The 23130-nt window shown below is 39.2% G+C and overlaps 1 protein-coding gene across 5 annotated transcripts in view; it reads left to right on the top strand.

Annotated features, from left to right (window-relative positions):
- The first annotated feature begins 4084 nt into the window (after positions 1-4084).
- LCLAT1 (lysocardiolipin acyltransferase 1) overlaps positions 4085-23130 on the top strand; it is a 149527-nt gene continuing 130481 nt past the window's right edge. The window contains exons 1-3 of one of the 5 annotated variants that reach the window (XM_039887480.1): positions 4085-4249; positions 4745-4932; positions 17524-17577. The gene's annotated coding sequence lies outside the window, so the exon portion shown is untranslated. Of the gene's footprint in view, positions 4250-4304; positions 4450-4744; positions 4933-17523; positions 17578-23130 lie in introns of those variants that run through there. The other 4 variants (XM_039887479.1, XM_039887481.1, XM_039887478.1 and 1 more) reach the window with 4 other exon arrangements.

Genomic DNA, 23130 nt, shown 5'->3' with positions numbered 1-23130 from the left:
GGGTCTGCGTACCCCTGGCAGACCCAGCTGGCTGAATAAAGAGCGTGCTTCCTATAACTCACCGGTTTCTGGTGGTCTGTGTGTCTATTGGGGGCTGGCAGCTACAACATCCCCATCCAGCAAAAGGATGTTTTGAGAATTAGTCGATGTACACAAAGGGCTTATATGATAGCTGGCACATTGTGTGCTCAATAAATGGCAGATAGTTGTTATTGTTATTTCATTCAATACATTCAACAATTCTAAGAGATAAGGACTAATGGTTAAGTGTATCAGATAAGAAACTGAAGTCCAGGGAAATTAAGTGACTTAACCAGTTTATCAAGTGTCAGAAATGGGATGCAAATGAAGATTTGTTTGGCTTCCAAGTCTATGTATGGCTTTACACTCTGCCTCAGAGTAAATGCACTAGAAGTGAGATACATGACCAGGGCTTCCTACAGGATAAATTCTCTCTTCCCTACAGTAAATCTGAAAGGTGTGAAGAAAAGGAGATCTTTAAATCTGACAAGTTTAGTGACCAAAAGTAATCTCACAGAGTGATCTGATCACAGATTCCTAACTGGACAGGTCATAATGGGTAGTTATGCCTCAGGCCTATAACTTCTCTAGAAAAGGGTTTATCTTTGTCTTAAGCTCTGTCCATCATTCTTGTGTCAGTAGATTAACACACCTTTGAAATGTCAGAATAATCTTCTTTTTTTCAGATCCCTAGGAGTCATGACCCCTAGGAGCCATAAACACCTGTAAGGGAGCATGTAATTAATTCAAAATGTATAAAAGGAACTGTAGATCTCTTATTCTCTGGAGCATGAGATTTTGCCTCCAGCATGTTGTCAGTTTTGCTCAGATAAACTTACAAAAAATCTCTACAGGTTTGAACATTCTTATATAGGCACAGGAAAGATTATTCTCCCCATTTTATAGATGAAGGAACTTGAGTATCTGAGTGATTATATGACCTGACTAAGGTCATAATAACTAATAAATGGAAGAAGGTGGGATTTGAGTTACTTTCTCTGTCCTACTTAAACAAATACTCTTTTACTAGGGGCAGGATTGGTAACAGGATTTATTTTAGGGAAATTCTATGGGGTGATTCTAAGAAAACTATTATTCCATTGTCAGCGCAAGAACATCCAAACTTGTAGAGAATTTTAATCAGTTTTTCTGAGCCCAAACCGATGACAGTTGCTGGGAAGCAAGACCTCAATTGCTAGGAAGAAGACAGTTTGTAGTTTATTTTATGCTTCTGAAATTAAGAAGGGAACGTAAGGAAGAGTACAAAAAAGTGGGAGAAAGCAAGGTGGAGATTGGATTACAAAATCGATAAAGAGATTATATGTTCTCTTAAGGGCGGTTATGCTTATTTCAAAGGTGTGTTAACCTAGATACACAAGAAAAATGGACAGGGCTGGCTTAAGGCAAAGATAACCTCTTACTAAAAAAGTTATATGCCTGGGGCATGACTACTCACCTTGACCTGCCCAGTTATGAACATATGATCATAACTGTGAGTTTACTTTCTGTAGAACCCCTTTTCATCCACACCATCAGGGCTTGGGAGTTGAGAATGGTTTTAGCCTCCTTCTTAGTGCAGAGGACCTTCTTTACCAGGAGTCAGTAAGTTATTAATAGGGTTATAGCCTGACATTGGACAAAAGTGCCTTCTGTACAATTTGAACTTTTTGCTTCCTTGGTATTTACCTAACTTATAAAGTTTATGATTAGAGATGCCCATGACACAACTGTATGATAAATTCATGTATTTTAAGCAGTGGGTTGAGCACACACACTTGTGCACTGATGGAGTCCACTTTTTGGAGGAGGGTTCTCCTGGATGACTTTAGCATAAATTGCAGTAAGATGTTTTAGGCCCCTGTTTTGTCATACCCTCAGTGGAACCTAGCCAGGGTGCTTTAATGCCATACTCCTTGGATTTGTCCTGTAGTCTTTTCCTTTGTACCCTCCTCTGTGATAGTGTGCTGTAATATGAAACATATATATTTGGTCTTTGTCTCCATTCCTAGCACAGAGCTTCTAAAATCTTTATATTGTGTTGAGTGATAGGGGGATAGGAGGATCTTTTGTTATTCATAGAGAGCTCCTTTCAATTTGAGCTTTGATGGCAGAGGCTGCTGCCTGAGGAACCAACCCTGTGATTTGGCAGGCTGGAACTTATAACTCTACCCTTTAACCTGGAGGTTGAGTTAATCATTAACAGCCAATGATTCATCAATCTTGCCTATATAATTAAATTCCCATGAAAACTCTAAACAATAGATTTTGAGAACTTCTGGGTTGGTGATCACATCTAGGTGCTGGGAGGGTGGCACGCTTGGAGAGGGCATGGAAGCCCCTTCCGCCTGCCCATACCTTGCTCTATTCATCTCTTCCATTTGTTCATTCCTCAATTGTATCCTTTATAACACCACTAAGTGTAAATAAAGTGTTTTCCTGAGTTCAGTGAGTTGTTCTAGCAGATTAGAACCGGAGCAGGGCATTGTGGGAACACCCTATTTATAGACAGTTGGTCAGAAATGGTGGCCCAGACGTTCAATTGATGTTTGAAGTTGGGGGCAGTCTTGTGGGACTGAGCCCTTAACCTGCAGGGTCTGCATTATTGGAGTAGTTAGTGGCAGGATTGAATTACATTGTAGGACACCCAGTTGGTGTCTGTAGAGAACCGGAGAATTCCTTGGTATGCAAAATCCACATGTGGTGGGCGTCGATGTATTTTGGGTAAAAAAGAACTAATACCCTGGACTCCACAGTTTTGATCCTTTCCTTCCCATCCCATCCCTTCACTCCCAAGAAAGGCCAAAGGCTAAAAGGTGAAATAAGGAAGAAACCAGGATGATTCATTCAAGACGGTTAACTTTTATTCAACATCTGCTCTATTCAAATATGTAGAGCTCTCTTTCTCAGCTGGCTTGGAAGGTACAGAGATGCAGCAATAAACTATTCCGCAGTCCCTGATTTAAAAACCATCTCCAGTGCCTTCAGGGTTCTTCCCCTTAAAAACTTGTAGGACTTGGTGTGTGTGTGCGTGGGAAGGTGATTTAGAAACCTTTTATTCTAAGGATAAAAAATGTAGCCTAAGGTCACAGAGGCTTTCTAAAGACACAGAGGCTTTGGTATTGGCATTTTCTTTTGTTATAGATTATCTTCATTTTTCTAACGCAGTTTTAGCACATCTTAAACATTTCAATATTTTTGAACGAAATTGGTGAGATGAGCTGACTTACAAGTGGAGCACAGAAACTTGATTCACAGAGAATTTGAGGGTACAGTTTAGCTATATTGAAGCTATGCATTTCTAACATAGATATTATTACACATCACAAACGATTATGTGTGAGGACAAAAAACTTGTACTTAAAAAAAATTCACCTCCCTCCCCTTCTACTGAATAGACGAATACATAAACATACGTGAATGACTGGCTCTGAGTGTGGCTGTTTTATTACTTTTAAGATTTGAATTCAGTAATCTTTGTTGAAGATCAGCAGGAGGAAGGATTTGTGTAGGAAACGAAAAGAGGTTTAACTCAGTCCCTACCGTTTCGGGACTTTAAAGTGTAGTAGGTTAGGGACAGACACGCCACAGGAGGAAGTAATGAAACCTTTTACTAGAGGCATGATGAAAGGGCTGTGGGGGTTCAGAAGAGGTTGAGTTTCCCCAGGACTGGGGAAATACTGCGCGTGCTAGGAAGAGCTTGGCGCAGTGCATGTAGAATCTGGATTCTAGAACAGGTTCTCCCTCTGATTTGTCCCTTGACTTTGCACTAGTAAATTAGGTTTGTAAATTAAACTCCCCAGATTTGTTTTCCACTCTGAAACTCTAGGAGTTGGATGGGCCATCAGTTCTCTGGGACAATGCCCTCGGTGAGATTTATTTCTATCGTTTCTCGCCCTTACAGACCTCACTCTCTCCGTGCAGGCAATGAGTGCGGCCCCTTTAAAGGAACCCTCGACGGTGGGCGCCCCCGGTGCCCCGCGCTAGGAGGCAGGGGCGGGGCGCCCGGGACCCGGGCTTCTCACGCAGCTGGGGACGCCGTCGCGTCACGGAGCTCGCAGCCAATCAGTATAAAGCCTGTCGGGACGCATTACTAGGGCGACCGGCCGGACACCTCCCCGCTTCGGGATGAATTAGCGGCGGGTTCTAACCGGAGGTTGTGACCCCACGGATTCCCCGGCTCGCGCACGCGCTCCCCACGGTGTCGCGCGTGATCCCCTGCTGGCCACAGGTGGGAGACTGGAACTGTCAGGTTCGGGTATGGCGCTGGGAAAATGGCGGCGGCGGCCAGGGTATCCCCGAGTTGGTGGAGGGGGAGCGGCCTTATGGGCTCTTCCCCCTGACCCACCGGCCTCTCGGGCGGTGGCCGGGGTAACGGTCACTTGACCTGGAATTGGGGGCCCGACGTAGGTGGCGGCGTCGCCGGCTCAGGTAAGAGGAGGTGCGGGGAAGCAGGCAACGGCGTCAGGGGCTTCGCCGGCCGGGTCCGCGAGGTGGCCGCGGGATGTGGAGAGCCAGGTGTCTTGTCGCTATTGACACATGAGCGTTAACAGGTTCCTGCTTCAGACCTGGACGGGTCTGGGAGCTGCACTGCCCCGAACGCAGTCCGAGCTCTGCAGCTGTTAAATCAGATGTGCAAAACGTCCCAAGTGGCCGCCACGTGAGAGTCTTGGACGTGAGTTGTCTAGGGCGGGGGCTGTAGCTGCCTTATCTGTGTATCTTCCAGGCGCCAGACACCTGCTTGCTTGTGGGTTCCAGGAAAGAAAAGGCAGGCCTTACTCAGGGGCTGATGTCACGTCTGATCATTAAGGTGTATCTTAACTTCTGCTTCCCCATTCGAAGAGAAGAAAAAGGAAGATAGGGCACCGAGGTGTTTTGGAGAAGTTTTGCTTCCTTGTGCTTAACCTGGTTCAGGTGGGTTCCCCAGGAGCATTGAATCTTCCTTCGAAGCTCATTTATTGTATTCCATGTGAACGTGTCTGTAATTAAGACTGAAGATTGTAATTCAGTTTAGCCCAGGAAAGTATGGAAAATAGGTATTGGTAAAGGTCTTACAGAGTTGAAATACTGTCTATTCATGTTAGTGGCTTCTTTGGGCAAAGGCATGTCATGAAATGTAACTAGTTGGTTTAGTTTTCAGAAAACTTGATGAAAATTCTTTTTTGCAAAACATTTTTAAAAGTAAAAGAAATAAATTTTTTTACTTAAAAAAAATTTCTATGGCCACTTTGTACTTTGATGTGACAGATAAGCATAACATTAAGAGACTTTTCTTTTTGGTAGCAGGCTTGATTTTGCGGAGTGCCTTGTTCTGTTACTGAGAAGGCACAGTGGCACTGTGTTCAGTGATCGGTCGCTACTGTCTTTGGAGAGCCGGTTATGAGTCAGGCACTATGAAAGTGAGGCGTCTCTCTCTACCTTTTAACTTGAGCGGATGGAGTAGTTCATCTGTTGCCACCAGGCTTTTAGGCTGGCTGTTGCTGACAACCAAGAAGAGACAATGGGGACAACCCAAAAGAATCTTCCAAACTGGATCCATAGAGATTTGCTCAGTTTGGCCTGGGGCTTAAGTATGGTTTTTAGTTCCAACTCTGTCACTTAAAATATCTTAGGGAAGTCATACAACCTCTCTGTTAGTACCTTACCTCTGAAATGGGCATAGCATTTTTGTCCAAACTCATTGTACTGTTGTGAGAATGCATAAAAGGGCTTTAAAACGTCAAAAACACATGATAACAGCTGACATTTACTCTGACATTTACTCACTATACATTTACCCTGCCAGGCTAACTCAGTCACCCAGAAACATTGTAAAGTGGCCACTTTTATCATGTTTGTTTTACAGACTGACATTTGTTATTTGCCTCAAGTTGAACAACTAACATTGTGATTCCAACTTATGTTCTTAACCACCATGCATACTGTCTTCCTGTATCCTGCAGATGTGTTACGTGTTAGAGAGATAAATATGAACAGATTTTTCAGTGAAGTAATTTTGTTTATGATCTTTTAATTGTATAAATAATAACTGATTCATTCCATTGGCATCCAGTAATGATTTATATGGCAATTACTATTTGGTGATTACTATATGGTGATATTATATGGTGATTAGTTAAGTGGTATATTCATGCTACCTTTGACTGTTACTTTAAACAATATTTTAAAACAAAGAGTTGTGACTAATTTCTAACAGGAAGCACAAATTAATAATTAAGGGGGATTTTAGCAAATAAATGATGAACTGATGCAGTGTGATAAGGACTCAGATATAGTCGCACTGGGTACAGAGAGCTAATTCTGCTGGGGTGGCCGTGGCCAAGAAAAGAAGGGAGCTGACTATGGGATAAAGAGAGAAATGGCTTCTAGCCAAAGGAGGAGGCATTGAGAGTGCACGGATGTCCAGGGATCAGACCAGAGTATTGCTGGAGTTGCTGGGAGAGAAGCTAGGAAAGGTTAGGGAGGGCCAGACTGAATTCCCAGCTAAGAGAGTGACTTTATCTCATGGGCAGTGGGACCTATAGAAGAATCTTAATCGGATGAATAGCATGATCAACTTTATGTTCTAGAGTAGTGGGTTTGGTGACAGAGTGAAAGACAGTGTAAGGAGAGACTAGTTAAGGACAGTTTCCATACTCCAGATGAGATGGTGAGGGAGTGAACCAAGATGTTGGCTGTGGCAGAGTAGAATCCACCACTACATTTTGAAGGCAGAATGAAAGAGTGACTGGGTGTGGGGGAGGGGACCACTTAGAGAGGGCGGACAGAGAAAAGTAAACTGTTTTGTTTTATGTTTGTTTTGTTTTGTTAACTGTATGGTTAGAGATTGGAGATATTGTTAACTCATTTAAGCAAAAAGAGCAGGCAGTTCTTTGTTCTTGGGTTTTAAAAAATTGTAAACCCTCTGAGGTTGTTGGGACAAATGTAACAAAATCAAGCTTATAATCTAGGCCTCTGATTTCTGAGACTATAGAAAACTTATATCATCAAAAGTCAGCAGAGTCTAGTGCAAATGTAGCTTCATTGGAGGAAAGTCACACAAAGGGAGTGGGGCAAATTAAGGTATGTTTGGGATAAACTGCTAGCATAATGGATATTAGAGGGTTTTTTTCCTTTTTAATTTTTTTTATTTTCCATTTAGAGTTGACATTTAACAGTATCCTTTTTTTACATGAATTTTTAAATATATTTGTACAGAAGCCATTACAGTATGGAAGTAACCACAAATGAATTCTCTAGTTGTAAAACTGATCTTCGCTTAAACATTCATAACATTAGAGTTGTCTGGCTTCCAACAGCATAACATGAACACATTCCAAATCAATTGGAAGGCGAAATTGCAAACCTTGCAAAGTTGCAGGGTTTCATGAATTCAGAACAGGGTCGAGAACTGCACCAAACATAAGCACGATATGATTCCATTTAAATGAAGTTCAAAAACATGTACAACTGTTTCTTGGTGATGGAAGTGGGAACAGTGGTGGTGGTAATCTCTGGGAAGGGGTGCGAGGAAAGCTGAGATGCTGGAAATGTTCTGTGCCTTGAGATGAGTGGCGGTTTTCAGGGGTGTAAGTATATGTAAGAATTCTAGTTGCACACCTCAGATTTGTGCATGTTACTGTTATATTTTTATTTAAAAAGAGGCACTAGCGAGAACTTGGCAATGTTAGACCAATTAACTTTTGATGAGGAAAACCAGCAGGGTTAATGAGAGGTGCTTTAAAAGAATTTTAAAAGGGTATGAGGGGAATAAATGATGAAATATATATGTATGTATGTGTATATATATATATATATATTTTTTCCCCCCCAAAATGACTTTTATATAATTGTCTTGGTAAGGCAAATGAGAAATCGAGGCTGTCACATCATGTTCTTTTACAGTTTGATCACAAAATTATGTCTCAAACTCTACCAATTGATTACTTTCTTGTCTTAAGAATTAGTGCGTAGTTGCAAGTGTAACGTAACTTTTGGTAAATATAAGATACATTGTGAAAATAAAATGATTTATATTTTGTTTAATTTTGGGGGGGAAACTAATCAAATTTCTTTAATCGTTATGAAATGTGGTCCCTGTTTGAGAAATCACCTTGTGGCCTTTCTCCCTACTATGCTAATTGCTCTTAGATAATGAGGACTAGCTGTTAATTCTTCTGGCTGCAAAATTTCCAATGTCATAATGGGCTAAGAAAAGCCTCTGGTGAGTTCCTGGTAGCAGTGAGATAAAAGCTCAAAAGAGGCCTTTGTGAGCTTCAGTCCAATTTGACAGAGTGTGTTCATTGCACCTCTACCTAGTCTTCTCCATCTGACTAGGGCTCTGGGGATCCTCCTGTGACAACCCAGAAGAGGCAGATGGAAGGGACACCTGAGGGGCAGCCATCAGTGAAAGCTGTCTGGAGATGATTAACCACTTTATTGGCCGTCTTTCACAGTTGAGGTTTCTGAAAACATAAATTATTCACTTCCTCATGGGAAATAGATTACTGTTCTACAGACGGTAAAGGGAAGTCTTTTGCCACCCTTAATTTTCTATCTCATACAGAGATCACCTCCAGTGTATGTTTGTAAGTGAATAGATAATCCCCTTGGAAGAACTCATGGAGCAGGGAGATGGCATGTTGGTGAGCTGGTGTCACAAGCAAATGATGAATAAAAGATAGGAATAAGAGAATGGTGAGGGAAGAGAAGTGACTGGTGGCAGCCATACTTATGGCTCTGTGTGCTAGAGGGCAGAGTGAAAGGATTGTTCTTAACCCTGACAGCTAGTCTTCCCTGACTGGAATATTTGCGTATTTTGGAAAGGCAGCTTTTTCTTGGCTCTTACTATTTCCGCTAGCCTGTTGTAATACAAATACTTTCTTAGAATTATTTTTTTTCTTTATATTGTGTAGCCTTTAAATAAAAACTTGCTCGTATGGCATTAGGGAGGAAAATGATGGTAAAAAGGAGTGGCTTGAACATTAAAATGTTTACTTACTTACTTAACATTTTAGACACCTACCGTGAACTTGGTAATGGGGACAGAGTTAAATAAGACATGGTTCCCAGCCTTGCGCTTACTGTCTAGAGGGGCGGGGTAGGGGGGAGATAAACAGATCAATGCCTTCAGTACAGAGATCATTGAGATTTCGTCACCTCTTATCATGTCTGGGTTTTCTATGATGAACGGTAAGCAAGGCAGTGGTGAAAACTATTATGAGTTCCATAGGTAGTAATGGTTAATAATAATAACAATAATAATAAGACAGCCAACATTTATTGAGTGCTTACTAGATACTGGGTTCATTTCTAAGTACTTTAAGTTTTTAACCCCTTTAACCCTCACAGCTTTCCCTATGAGATGAATACTATTGTAATCTTCATTTTACCTCTGAGGAATCTGAGGCCCAGAGAGGGTAAATAACATGGATTAGAACCTAGGTAGTCTAGTTCCAGAGTCTGTGCTATAATGCCTGTTTGAAGTCACTTTAAATTTAAAATATAGCGTACTTACGTGGTTTTAAGTGTAAGAGATTGATTATGAGACTGTGCCTTGTATTATAAGTTATGTCCAAAATTTTTGAATATGCGTGCTGAATGTAATTTCCTGTTGCTGCTTAGGGTGATTCCCTCTGTTGGAGTTTTAAATGAGACATCCCTTTTGCCCTTTTCACTTTTCACCGTGCTACACGCTTGTTTTGGCACTGTTATATCACTCCTGCGTGTTCTATTATAGCATTCCGAAATGCATTGAAAATATTGGGTTTTTATTGTATGTCTTATCAACATATATGTTGATATTTTATGATGTATTGAAACTGGAGAATTTGTGAATTGCTGGAATAACATAGTTGTGAATGTGAATAACTACAGATTTAAAGTTAAGTTGAATTTTTAGCATGTCTGTTCATTAGGACAAATTGATTAAAAGAAGAATTATGTTTGCTTTATTCTCCGCCAGAATGGGAAGCGGATTGAAATAATCTAGTCCAGGGAAGAAACCTTATTTTGCTGTTTATTTATGGTAATAATGAAACCAGTACAATTTAGTTTTTCTTTCTTACAGAGAAGAAATACACTAGAAGTCAGAGTTAATCAAGATTGAGTCTTTGCTAGAGCTACCGCTATAAACAGTTCTTGTCTACTGAATGGGTTAATAGTCAGTGAACTGAGACCAAATTGGATATAATTATCCCCAGAGCCATATTTCTTTCTTTTTATCTAGATTTCTTTAACTCTCAAAAATTAAGGGTGCTATGTATTATTTTGAATTAAGAACTCTAAAATTGCATCTGGTTTTCTTTTTTTGCAATCGTGCTTCAGACTTCTCCAGAGCCTTTTCCATGCATATTTGTGAGCTCTTTACATTTCGAGAGATGGGTAAGTATTTGTATTAGTTTCTTGTGGCTGCTGTAACAAATTACCACCAACTGGGTGGCTTAGTACACCAGAAATTAATTTTTTCACAGTTCTGGAGGCCAGAAGTTCAAATGCAGAATCAAAGTGTTGGAGGGCCATGCCACCTCCAGAGAGTCTTGGGGAGAGTCCACCCCTGCCCGTTCTAGTTTCTGGTGCTGGTCTTCATTCCTTGGTTTGTGGTAAATCACTCCAATCCCTGCCTCTGTGGTCACATCTTTTTTTGTTTGTGGTCAAATCTCCCTTTGTACCCCTCTTAGAAGGATATATAGGATTATATTTAGGGCCTATGATAATCCGGGATAATTCCCCCTCTTAAAATACTTAATCATACCTACAAAGGTGGTTTTTTCCCTCTCTTCCCACACATGGCAACATTTACAGGTTTCAGGAATTAGGACGTGGGTATCTTTTAAGAATGTCATTATTCACCTGTGTTTTTGTTAAGCTATGTTTTGCAGGTGAAGAGATTAAAGTCACAAAGTTAGAATCACTTTCAGTATATATGTTTCTCTACTACCTACTTCCTTTAGGAATAAAGTAATAACTCTATATGTGGATTTGTTATACAGCAGTGATTAGGGATTCCTTTTTTAAAAAAATTAGACTCTACTTCAAGATAATTGTGGAGTCACATGCAGTTGTAAGAAATAATAGAGATCCCATGTATACTTCACCCAGAATTTTTTGCAAGGTAACACCTTGCAAAATTATAGTACAATATTACAACCAGAATATTGACATTGGTACTGCTAAGATACAGAACAGTTTCACCATAAGGATCCCTTTCGTAGTCCTTTGATAGCCACACACCCCCTTTCCTACCACTGACAAACAGTACTATGTTGTCTATTTCTGTAATTCTGTCATTGTAGGAATGTTATATAAATGGAATTATACAATGTGTGACCTTTGGGGATTGTCTGTTTCATTTATCATAATTCCCTGGAGATTCTTCTAAGTTGTTGGCGTGTATCAATAGTTTGTACTTTTTTCTTGAGTAGTATTCCTTACTATCCTTAGTATTCTTTGGTGTGGTTGTACCCACTGAAGGACATCTTGGGTTATTTCTAGTTTTTGGCTATTATGAATAAAGCTGCTATGATCATTCATGTACAGGTTTTTGTGTGAACATAAATTTTCATTTCACTGGGATAAATGTCCAGGAGTGCAGTTGTTGGGGCATATGGTAGTTGCATAGACACATGGGTTTATTTTCGAACTCTCAGTTCTATTCCACTGAACTATATGTCTGTCCTTATGCTAGTACCACGCTGTCTTAATTACTGTTGCTTTGCGGAAAGTTTTGAAAACAGGAAGTACGTGTCCTCCTTTGTTCTTCTTTTTAAAGATCATGCTGTCTATTTTGAGTTCCTTTCAAGTCCATATGAATTTTAGAATCAGCTGGTCAATTTCTAGAAAGAAGGCAGCTGCGGATCTCATAGTGTTTTTTAACATATTTATTGAGTTGTGCAAGCATCACCACAATTTAAGAGCATTTTCATCACCTTAAAAAGAAATTCGGTGTCCATTAGCAGTGACATCTTATTCTCATCCCCCTTCCTTCTTTTGTCCTAGGCAGCTACTGTACTAATCTACTCTTTGTAGATTTGCCTTTTCTGGGTATTTCATATAAGTGGAATCATACAATATGTGGTCGTTTGTATCTGGCTTCTTTCATTTAGCTTAATGTTTTCAAGGCTCAAACATATTGCAGCATGTAACAGTACTTAATTTCTTTTTATGGCTGAGTAATAATCCATTGTGTGGATATGCCACATTTTAGCCACTTATCAGTTGATAGTGGGTTGTTTCCACTTCTTGGCTATAATGAATAGTCCTGCTATGAATAGTCTTGTACAAGTTTTTATGTAAATGTATGTTTCCATTATTCTTTGATATACACCTAGGAGTTGATTTTCTGGGTCATGTGGTAACTGTACGTTTAATCTTTTGAGGACCTGCCAGACTGTTTTCCAGGTCGTACCACTTTACAGTTCCAGCAGCAGTGTATTGAGGGTTCCCATTTCTCCACATTCTCATTAACACTTGTATTTTCTGTCTTTCTGATTATAGTATCCTAGAGAAGTTGTTTTATAAACAGCCTGGTGGGTATGAAATGGTATCTTATTGTGGTTTTGATTTGCATTTTTCTGATGGCAAATGATGTCAAGCATCTTTTCCTGTGCTTGTTGGGCATTTGTATATTTTCTTTTGAGAAATGTCTATTCAGATCCCTTGCCCATTTTTTAATTGGGTTATATGCCTTTTTATTATCTAGTTTCATTTTGGATGAGTTGTGTGGTGTCAAGGAATTGGTCCATTGATACACAAAGTGAGACTCCTGGCCGCTGGGCAGGGTGGAGGTTTCAGCTCCTCCCTAGCCCTTCACTGATACTACTCTGCTCCCTTACCGTCCCTACATAGCTTCTACTGACACCACTAGGAGAGGATGGCCTTTTTACCCCTGGGAGGTGGTGAAAGATCTTATTCTCTACTAGACCTTGCGTCATACTACTCACATAGGGATGCGAGGGGGTGCCTCATTACTGTCATGGGAGAAGTCTAGGCTGTCCAGATGGTCTCCATAGATGCTGTGTGGCAAAGAAGTGGGTCTTACTACCACCTGGCAGGGAAGAAAGTTTTGTCTTTGATATTACCTCTGCAGGGGTAGGAAGTTGGAGTGGGTCATGCCGAGGCACGGCTTTACAGCCTGGTGAGACTGAAAGTTTAGGCTCCCTACTTGGCATTTGCTGTGATAGGTTGGGGTGAGCCACAGTTTTTTTCTGTGGTTTTTTGCTGGAGTACACTGGTTATTGCATAAAAAATTTCTGTTTTGCTATGCTGCTCTTTTCTTGGTCCTTTGAAAGAGCAAAGGCTTTGTTTTATTTGCCCCTTTTGCATTTCTGGATTACTGGCTTCTTCAGCTTCCTGTCTGTCTGGTATATGATGCAGAAGGAAAAGGAGACTCACCACTGTGTGGTTCCGTGGGTCCCAAGGTCCAGGGCTGGTTTGCCTCCTCGTCACTTTCAGTCTTTTTTCATTTGTTTTATATATAACATTCAGGGTTTTTAGTTGCGTTTAGCTGGAGCAGTAGGGAAAAGTACATTTACTCAATTTTACTGGTTGTGTAAATTGGACTAGGATTACTTTTGTTGACCTTAAGTAAAAAGTCAGCCAGATATTTCTCCAGCACAATGTTTTTTTCGGGAACAACGAAGATTTGCAATCGGGATCATGCAACCATGGCAGGCCACGTGCGAGTCCTCTCATATAAAGGAGAGGAAACTCTTATAGAGGGGAAGAGGAGCTTGGAAGGGCTATTACAGAGTTCTTCCTTTTGTACTTTACTATTGTCATAGCGGGTGAGAGCTCCCCCTTCTGGCCTCTCTACTTCATTTTAAATGAGGTTGCTGTTTACTAATTTTTCACACTTTCTTATGCAAGAAAATTAATTTTGGGTCAGTTAGTTGGAAGTGACAGTTTAACTATATGTCTTTATTTCCCCAGAGAGTAATTCTGTGGGTCACTGTTCAGTAAAACCAAATCCTTATTAGTTTTAGATCTCTTAAGAAGCTTGACCATCCAATGAATTCATTTATTTTTGCATTTGTATATAAATTTGTAGCCTAAATTTATGATTTAGTATGTGATAGACAAAAATTTATCTGAATGGAAGAGTAATTTTTTGGAGGGGACTAACTCAGTTTTTCTAGTGGTGGTTAGAGATCTTGAAGCTATGGATTTTTTTCTAAATGAAGAAATAGACATTGTGCATAGTGGTTATTTGTGAAAGTCTTTGAAATGCACCAAATGATTACTTGGAAGGTAGGCAATGTCTAGAACACTTTTTCTGGCGATCTGATCTGTAGGGTCTGCAGCTTTTATTTTTTATTTTACAACTTTTGTTGTAAAGTTGTGAATAACTTAAAGCAATGCAAATAATTCTTGTCCTTAGACATGCAAATGAATTTGTTGGTTGGAGATACAGCTGATTTCTTTTCCGCCTTTGCAGAAGAAACCAGTTTTGGATCTATTAAGCAGATCTTTCACCATTTCTGCTTGCCTCTAAGTTTATGCTTTTTGGATTTGAGTTTGAACCAGCTGGAACCATTTTATTCTGTAATTAATTAATGAGTTAAGTAAAATCATAGATAGGTATTCATTTTATATTTGTGTGGAAGACCATGTTATTTATTTGTTTGTTTGTTTAAATTATCCTTTAATAGTTTGAACTCTGAATTTTGCCTGATGGGCTTGAATCCCAATGTAGCACTTACCGTCATTGTGATTTGGAGCAGGAAATTTTTATTTTTTTAACCTAAATCTGTTTACTCAGGGTAAAAAGGGGCCACAGTGCTATTTTTCTGTTGTGGTTGTTGGGAGGATTAAAAGAGTTGATGCAAGTGACACATTTCTCACAGCACCTCATACATCTTAACTCTTTTTTATTAGAAGGCTGTGGGCAACTAATTTTACCTTCTTGAGACTTAATTTCTTAATCTGTTAAAAAAAAATGAGGGGACTTTTTACTTGGTTAGGATGTAAAGTTTCCCTGGCAAGAACTGAAAGGAATGGGATGCGGTAACTGACAATAGTTGCTTTTGAGAGGAAGGACATTTTTAACATGCAGGTGACCTTGCTGCTCTGAGAAAGGGGAAGGTAGAGTTTGCTCTGGTGAGCAGTTAGTTAGGACAGCAGCTTGCTAGTTCATGTTGGTAAACATTGAGAAGATCTGCTCTGCCTGCCTTTGTACTAGGAAGAAGCTTTATGGCTGGAAATGTGGCTTAACAGGGTAACAATTATCATTTTGCTTTAAAAAAATTTGGAGGGTAGATCTTAATAGATGGAAGGCTTTGAGTTCAGCGCCTTGACAGATGTGGGCATGCTCATTAGGGAGTAGGAATCTGAAAGGGCTGAATTTTGCTTAACCTAGGGATAACCATTTGGAGCTTCAAGGACAGTTTTTGGTTGAGTAGGGATGTGGGTGATTAAAGAAGAGAGAGGAACAGGAAAGTTGGCTCAGGGATATCTGTTATTTAAATTATCTGTTCCTTCAGACCCTCTGTTTTACTTAAGGGTTTTTTGGGGGCATTTTGAGGGGTAAGGGTGGATGGAAGCAGGGTAAAATTGGTGAATTGGCTGAGTCAGAAGGGGGGATCCTGAGGCTGAGAGACTTTTAAGCTCTTCAGAAATTGTTAGTGATCTCAGGCAGACCTTGGCTTTCTGTGGGTTTTGTAATTGGAGCAGTTGGGGGATGGTTCAAGCTAAGGGAATCTTCAGCTACTGTTAGCTTAGGATAATGAAAATAAACCTTAACGGACATTGTCTACCATATGAACAACAAGAAGTTTATACATAGGTAGGTGACTATAGTTATAATTGGTTTATACATTCATTTTGGTATAACAGAATTAAGTACTACTATAACAAAAGCAGCAGTTTGCCTAATACAAACATATTTTAAAGTTTTATGCAGAATGAAAAGGTCCTTGTAATTTGGCTTTGGAATCAGAGTCCAGGAAATGGGGAGAGTGTGTCATGCCTATTTTCTTCCGTTAGGAAGGTCTTTGAGTTCCTGTAGCCATCTTTGGAACTTGAATACCCCAAGTGTTAAGGAATGTGGGGAGGGGGGCAGGGCTGCCCTTTATTCTACTATCTCTGGAGATTGAGATCTAGGCTAAGATTTCGCCTTCCCTGACCAGATTCTGGCTAGGGGTGTTACTATCAGGTAAGAGTTGAAACTCCAGTACCCTTACCAGTTGTAACATTGCTGCCTCCCTGTCTCCCTGAGCGACTGGGGCAAGGGATGGAAATGGGTATGATGGATGGATGAATGGGTGGGACACATACTGGGCTCTCACTGCACTCTTCTTGCATTCCCGTCCTAAGTACCATGACCATCACCATCCTTCTGACTTTCTGAGTCAGTGAGCCTTTTAATTAATCCAGTGAGTACTTGAATGTCTCGCTTCCGTGGGCCCATTAAGCCTTTTTATACTGTGAGTCATCTGACTAGCCCAGTATGCTGTCCTCAAACTCTGCTTTCCGTTTCTTTTCCCATTTGTCACCTTTACTGGCTGAAAGACAGAGTTGGGATTCTCTTCTGGGAAGCTAGCAACAAAGGATGAGATGATGCGTGCACTGTGGGGAAAAATAAATTATGATGCTTCTGAACCATGGGCAATTACCAAGGCAGTTTCTGGTTATTGAATGTGCTTTCTAAAAGCTTTGAGTAAGTCTTTGTAATGGTTTCTATGCTTGAAGTGTTTATCCTGCTTCATGAAGCTGAACAAGAAGCTTTTGTGAATTGATTATACACAGTTCTTTTGTTTATGTTGTTGTATTTTGAAATGTTCTATGGTTGTTCTATAAACTTCTTTGAAAAATAAGCATTTCTGTTAGAGAGATGCTTTATAAGTTTCCTGTTGATAGAAAATAAAATGGTACATTTCTTTCAAAGAACAAAACCTGACATTTCTGTTTGGCATTTGGTCATGTGATTCTTTTGGAAATCTTTGTGTTAAAATGTGGTACCATTTTGTTTAGAGTCCAAAATATTAAATGGAATATGTTCTAGAGTTCAGCCCTTATATTTGATGCTGTGTGCAATAACTCTTTTTTATTGAACTCAGATAGATGCTTATGTGACATCATTAGCTGATACCTTTGAGTAGTGAGGGCTTTTTTTTGGGTGGTAGGTGGAGGACCGGGGTATTTTATCTATGTGGATAACTCTGACAACCGATTTTGGCCCTGTCCTCTCCCATCTCTAGGCTCATTTCTCCGTATCTGTCCAGTGTCCATTTGAAATCCCTGGTCGATGCCTTCAGTCTCAACTGGACTAACACTAAATTCATTCTCAGCCCATCTTCACTTTCTTCCTGAATATGTCTGTTTCTGTCTTTTTAGTCACGTAGGCTTGAACCTTTATATTCAATTCGACCCCCTCTCCTTTTTGCTGTTGCTTTGTCTTTTGTGATGCTTTTGATGTTTTTTTTTTTCTCTTCATTTTTATGCTTGCATTATTTTACTTGTCTACTACTTGGTTTCTAAAATAACAGCTTCCATTTATTGTGTATGTAATATAATAAAATTTTTTTCTAGTTATTGACCCTGGATCCAGACACAGCTTCAAAAGTCCTTGGAATTTCCTAAGTGGTAAGAGTATGTTTTGTTATTCATAATGAGCCCCCTTTAAACTTGTACCTGAGTGTATGCTGCTGAAGTGACTCAGGGTGGGCCCTACAATAGTTAGCCATACCAGAAAGACTTAGTTCTCCCTTAAAGGGTTGGAATTTTACCACCCTCTTGTCTCTGGGATGGGGAGGGGGACTGGAGATTGAATTCAGTCATGTGGCTGGTGATTTAGTTAATCATGCCTATGTAATGAAATGCCTTATGTAAATTCTGGGACACTGGAGTTTCTGTGTTGATAAATGTATTCATGTACTGGGAAGGTGACGTATGAATTTCTCAGAGAGGGCATGGATGCGCTGAATCCCCCTATCCTCTCCCCGTTTGCTCCACACATGTCTTCCACTTGGCTATTTCTGAGTTATGTCCTTTATAATAAAACCGTACTTGTTTAAGTATAGTGTTTTCAATGAGTTCTGTGAATCATTCTAGCAAATTATTACACTTAAGGAGGGTTGCAGGAACCCTTGAATTTGTAGCCAAGTTGGACAAAAGTTCTAATAGCTTGGGGACATCTGAAGCAAGGGCAATATGCTTGGGTATCTTGTCCTTAACTTGTGGGATCTGATGCTAACTCCAGGAAGTGACTATCAGAACTGAATTGTAGGACACCCAGTTGGTGTCAGAGAATTGGTGCCAGCATGCACTGTGCTTATTACCCTTTGTTAGGCATTATGGTATTTGATGTAATACTACAAGTTCTGGTTTTATCATCTGTGTTTTATAAATAAAGAAAATGAAGCTCTTAAGAAGTCATATAATTTAACCCAGAGTCACAAAACGAGAAGTGTTGGAGAACCCAAGGCTTTCTGACCTTATAACTTAACCCTTTTATGCTGAGCCACCTACCTGCCTTCCTTGATCTAGATGTTACCCCCTTGCCCCCCAATCTGGCAGCTGTAGACCAAGGACTACTTTTTCTAAAATACACTTTTATCATATCATTTTTGAGTTCAAGAACTTTCAGTTCTCTTTTATTGCAGGGTAAAAGTCACACTCCTTAGCCTTGCAAGGCTCACCATAATCCATCAGGCCCAAACTAATAATACTGTCCCAATCTTTATATAAAAGAAAAGAAAATAAACACCTATTGTTTCTTGGAAGGGCCAGTGTGTATCTTCAGTGAACTGCACTGGAGATGGAAGATACGCCTAGTTACTTATAAACTATAATCGAGAAGTCAGAATATATTAAAAGAACATCAGCTTAAAAATAGTACATGCTGACCTAGTGAGCTGTACAGAAATTGAAATACTTCTGGAGTTCATGGAGCAGGTATATTTTGAGCTAGGTCTTGAAGAGATTTTAGGATTTCAGTAATTGTCATGGCTGGGGAGAGGACCTTTTTAGGCAGGAAGCCCATGAATAAAAAGGAATGGAGGAGGCTGTTGGGCATGCATTGAAAAGTGGTGTCGATGGCCATGAATACTTCAGTTTATTTGGAGGGAACCTTTCTGAAGGCAGGGACTAGTCCGTCTCAAACCATGTCTTCAAAAGCTGTAGCATATTGTTTTAACTGAGCTTGTGCTAAATCTTTGTTCTTTGAAGGTAGAGTTGTTTGAAATGAGCCAGAAGCTATTTTAGGGCCAACCTAGGTGATAAGGTGGGTGATCATGCTGGTTAATATCAATTTTACTTAAAAATAAGGTGTCACCTTTTTTTGTGTCACCTGAGCTGACCAAAGGACGTTTCAAACTATAAAAATTTAAAGTTTGTGCCGTTTATAGGAAGTAGTCTCAAAATTGAGAACAGAAGAAATTTTTACATGGTAATAACTTTTGTACTTTGTGCTTACATGGTCAAGAACATATAGAAAACATTTATGAAGAAGTAGGAAAAAGACAGGACCTTCAGACCTTTCTGAACTGTTGCGGTTGATGTTTATCTACTTCTGAGGCTTCACTTTTTATTATTGGCTTGTGAAAAAAATAAAGTTTGCCCAGATTGAGCCTTTTAAAATTAAAAAAAACTTTTTCATGCCTTAATTTTTTTTCTTGATTTTAAAGAGATGTTTATAAATACCAATTTTATTTTCTGAGACCTACACAGAAAGAAAGGATCATGGACCAGTGGCTGCATGGGAAGTTGCTCAAAAACTGGAAACCTCTTTTCTTTTCTTATAAAAGTAGAAGTGGCCCTGGAGTCAGAATGCATATTGTTCTTGCATTTGGTAAACTGTCTTATTACTTGTGTCTTCTTTATAGGTATTTTAATAACAGATAGGTATTATGCAAAATATATTTCGTAGACCAGGTTTTAGAAATTTTTTTTTGCAGAGAGGCAAGATACTCTTTCCTTTCGTACTCATTTCTGGTGTTTATTTTTCCTAATATTTTTGGGAAAAAACTCTAGAGCCCTATTAGAATAATTTTGCTTTTTTAAGTCTTACCAGTGGCCCCTCCTCCCCATCTTGTAATGGACTCTTTTGAGCCATATTTAGTAAATGAATTAAATGAGACTTTTAAGTCTCAAAGATGAGGAGGAGAAGAGATTAACTATGAATCACTGCGTTGCCTAAAACTATTTTGCATTAAACAAATTATGCCTTTCTCAGCATTCTCTCTGGAGTTTAAAAAATAGTGAAATGATTTGTTGTTTCTGAATATGGTTGATACATAGTATATCCATGGCCTCACCAGTCAGTGGAGAGCAGGTGTTTCCTCTTGGAAAATAGTTTGCCTGGACTGGATAGTTCTGACTATTAATTCATTTTATATTTATACATCAAGAAGTAGTTCTGAGCAAGGACAGCATGTATGTGTGTGTAGTAGAGCTCACCAGAGGAACAGAACCAGCAGGAAAGATTTATATCTCTATTTAAAAATGTATATATATATTTAAATTTTTTAACATATATGCATGTGTGTGTATATATTTGATATATATATGTGTGTGTATATACATATGTATATAGAGAGATATGGATAGGTAAGTAGGTAGGTAGATGTTGATTTATTGTGAGAGATTGGATCATGTGATTATGGAGTTTGAGAAGTCCCATAATGTATTGTCTGCAAAATTGAGATTCAGGAAAGCCAGTGGTATAATTCAGTCTGAGTTTCAAGGCCTGAGAACCAGGGGAGCCAGTGCTGTAAATCCCAGTCCAAGGGCCAGAGAAGATGAGATGTCCCACCCAGCTCAGTGAGGTGGCAAAAAGGGGCGAGTTCTCTTTCCTCTGTTCTGTGCAGGCCTTCAACAGTTTGGATGATGCCACCCACATTGGAGAGGGAAGTCTACTTTTCTGAGTCCACCAATTCAAATGCTAATCTCATCCTCAAATATCCTCATAGACATACCCAGAATTAACGTTTAATCTGGGTACTTCCTGGCCAATCAAATCGACACATAAAATTAGCTATCATAGTGTGCCTCTTAGTAGTAAGAGAAATTGAAATCTATTATGATCCTTTTTATTTTATTTCTGTTCAGTTAGTGCCTTTGTGATAAAGGGAGTAGGTAGATGGAGAAGAATGTGGTGGGCTTAGAAGCTGCCCAGTTCTCCCAGTTTGGGTTACTTACATGTGGAACATGATCTTTAATTTTGTTATCAATATGTTTCTCATCCCTTTACTTCCTTTATAATTTTCCATGATTATACTTTTGATAATTTATGAAACTAAACAAAGACTTTTGTGTTTCTTCTAAAGTGATGTAAAAATATACCTAGTTTTATGGATGGACACATTCAAAGTGATGGCAAATTTTGAGAATCTTTTGTAGCGCAGACTACCAAACTTGTTTTTTTGTCTTGTGACATGAATTCTGCTTTTGGATTGACCATTGTCTTCAGTTTTAACTTTTTAAAGGAAGTCATTAAGTGGATAGTGGAGATGAATGGGCAGCAGTTTGTGGATGCTGTTCCCTGGCTTCACTAGTATTCAGTCTGTATATCAGCTTTGCAAGTCCTGAAACCTGATTTCCTTACTTCATCAGAATTTATGACTTCATTTATGCCACGGAAATGAGAAGGGATTGATTTTAGAAAAGTCAAAGGTCTGCCTATTAGTTTACATGGAGAGGTGGACCTTTCCAGTCCAGTTCATAGCCCCTATTCAGGGTATCTTTTTGTGTTAGTACTGAACAGTGTCTTAACCAATAGTGAGAAAGTTGACTAGTATGTGGAGTGATAATATAATGACATACAGATATAAAAATAAGTATGCCTTAAAGGTTTTATTCATAATCAGTGGGGGAATCAGGGAAACAGTATAACTGGTTCAAAGGAAAGGTAAAAACACTCTACAAATTTATATGAAGTAAAGGAATGTTGAAATGGATCGCAAATGGAGACATAAGTGGTTTGTGGGGGACGAGAAGCCAGGGAGCAGTGAGGGAAGTCAGCCGAATCCTCTACCTGACAGGATGGAATTTGCATTGTGCATCAGTTACCTACAACTTACAGAGTCTTACAGTTTCACGGAGAATAGGAGTGCGAAATGGTAGAAGAGTGTGCTATAAACAGTGCCTAGTTTTCTGTGTTTTTTCCCTCTATATATTACTGTGAATTATAACAGCTTAGAAGATATTCAAAGAAAGCTCTTCTGGGCTCTCTCGAAGCCTGGTGAACCTCTACTTGTACCACTACTTTGTTAACAAATGTGGACATTTTAAAATAATTTGGTTTTAGATCATTTAAATAATTATACACAGGCAACTCTTTGGCAGTAAGTCTTTTTGTGGAAAGCTGGTAGTGACTTGGAATATGGCTGCAAGGAGCAATAATAAAGATAATCTGGTTTTATATGATTTGCTTTTATAAATATATTATTGTTAAAGTTGCATAAAATTATTAGGAGGCCTTATTGTGAAGTTGGAGCAAGCCCAAGCTTTATGATAATCTGAATCACATACCTTAATGCCAAGAGCCTGTAAATATTGTGATTTTATAACCTGACTTCCTTTTAATTCCTTTTGAATCTTTTCATGTATGTTTAAACAGACTAATTTTTAGATTAACATGCATGTTATTTCTACAACTGGATGCAGTATTTTTCTCTTAGCTAGAATAAATGTTGAATAATTTTTTCCTTTTCATGATTCTTTCTGATAGATGATTTCTCCTAATATTGTGATGCCCTCTAGTGAATTCAGCCTTTCAGATAGGAAGTTTACGAGAGGCAGCAATCAGTACAATGAAATCTTCAAAAGGAACATTCTAGTAATTAGTACTGTTCCTATATGCCTTGTTGAGATGTCAAGTTTCTGCCCTGGAAATGTTTAAGCAAAGATTTGATAATGTCTTATGAGTCTCATTGTTGAATTAGTGTAATTTTTCCAAAGGAAGCTTCAGCTTCAAGGTTCTAGGTTAGTCATCAGTCTGAGGGATGTGAAGGTTTTAAAGGCAGTGTTAAGTGATGGATATGACTTCAAGTAGCTTTTTATATGTGTCCGTTTGGAGAAAAGAACTGGTAGCTAATTAACCTTTATTGAACATTTATTCTGTTCCTGTTGCTGCTTAAAATAGTTTCCTTTTATGTCATTTAATCCTCACAGCATGAGGTAGGTACCGCCTTTAGT

This window comes from Pteropus medius, unplaced genomic scaffold (genome assembly GCF_902729225.1).
Source record: "Pteropus medius unplaced genomic scaffold, Ma_sr-lr_union100, whole genome shotgun sequence".
Lineage (NCBI taxonomy): Eukaryota > Metazoa > Chordata > Mammalia > Chiroptera > Pteropodidae > Pteropus > Pteropus medius.
Note: the sequence above shows the minus strand (reverse complement) of the source record. Positions and strands in the feature narration are given on the sequence as shown.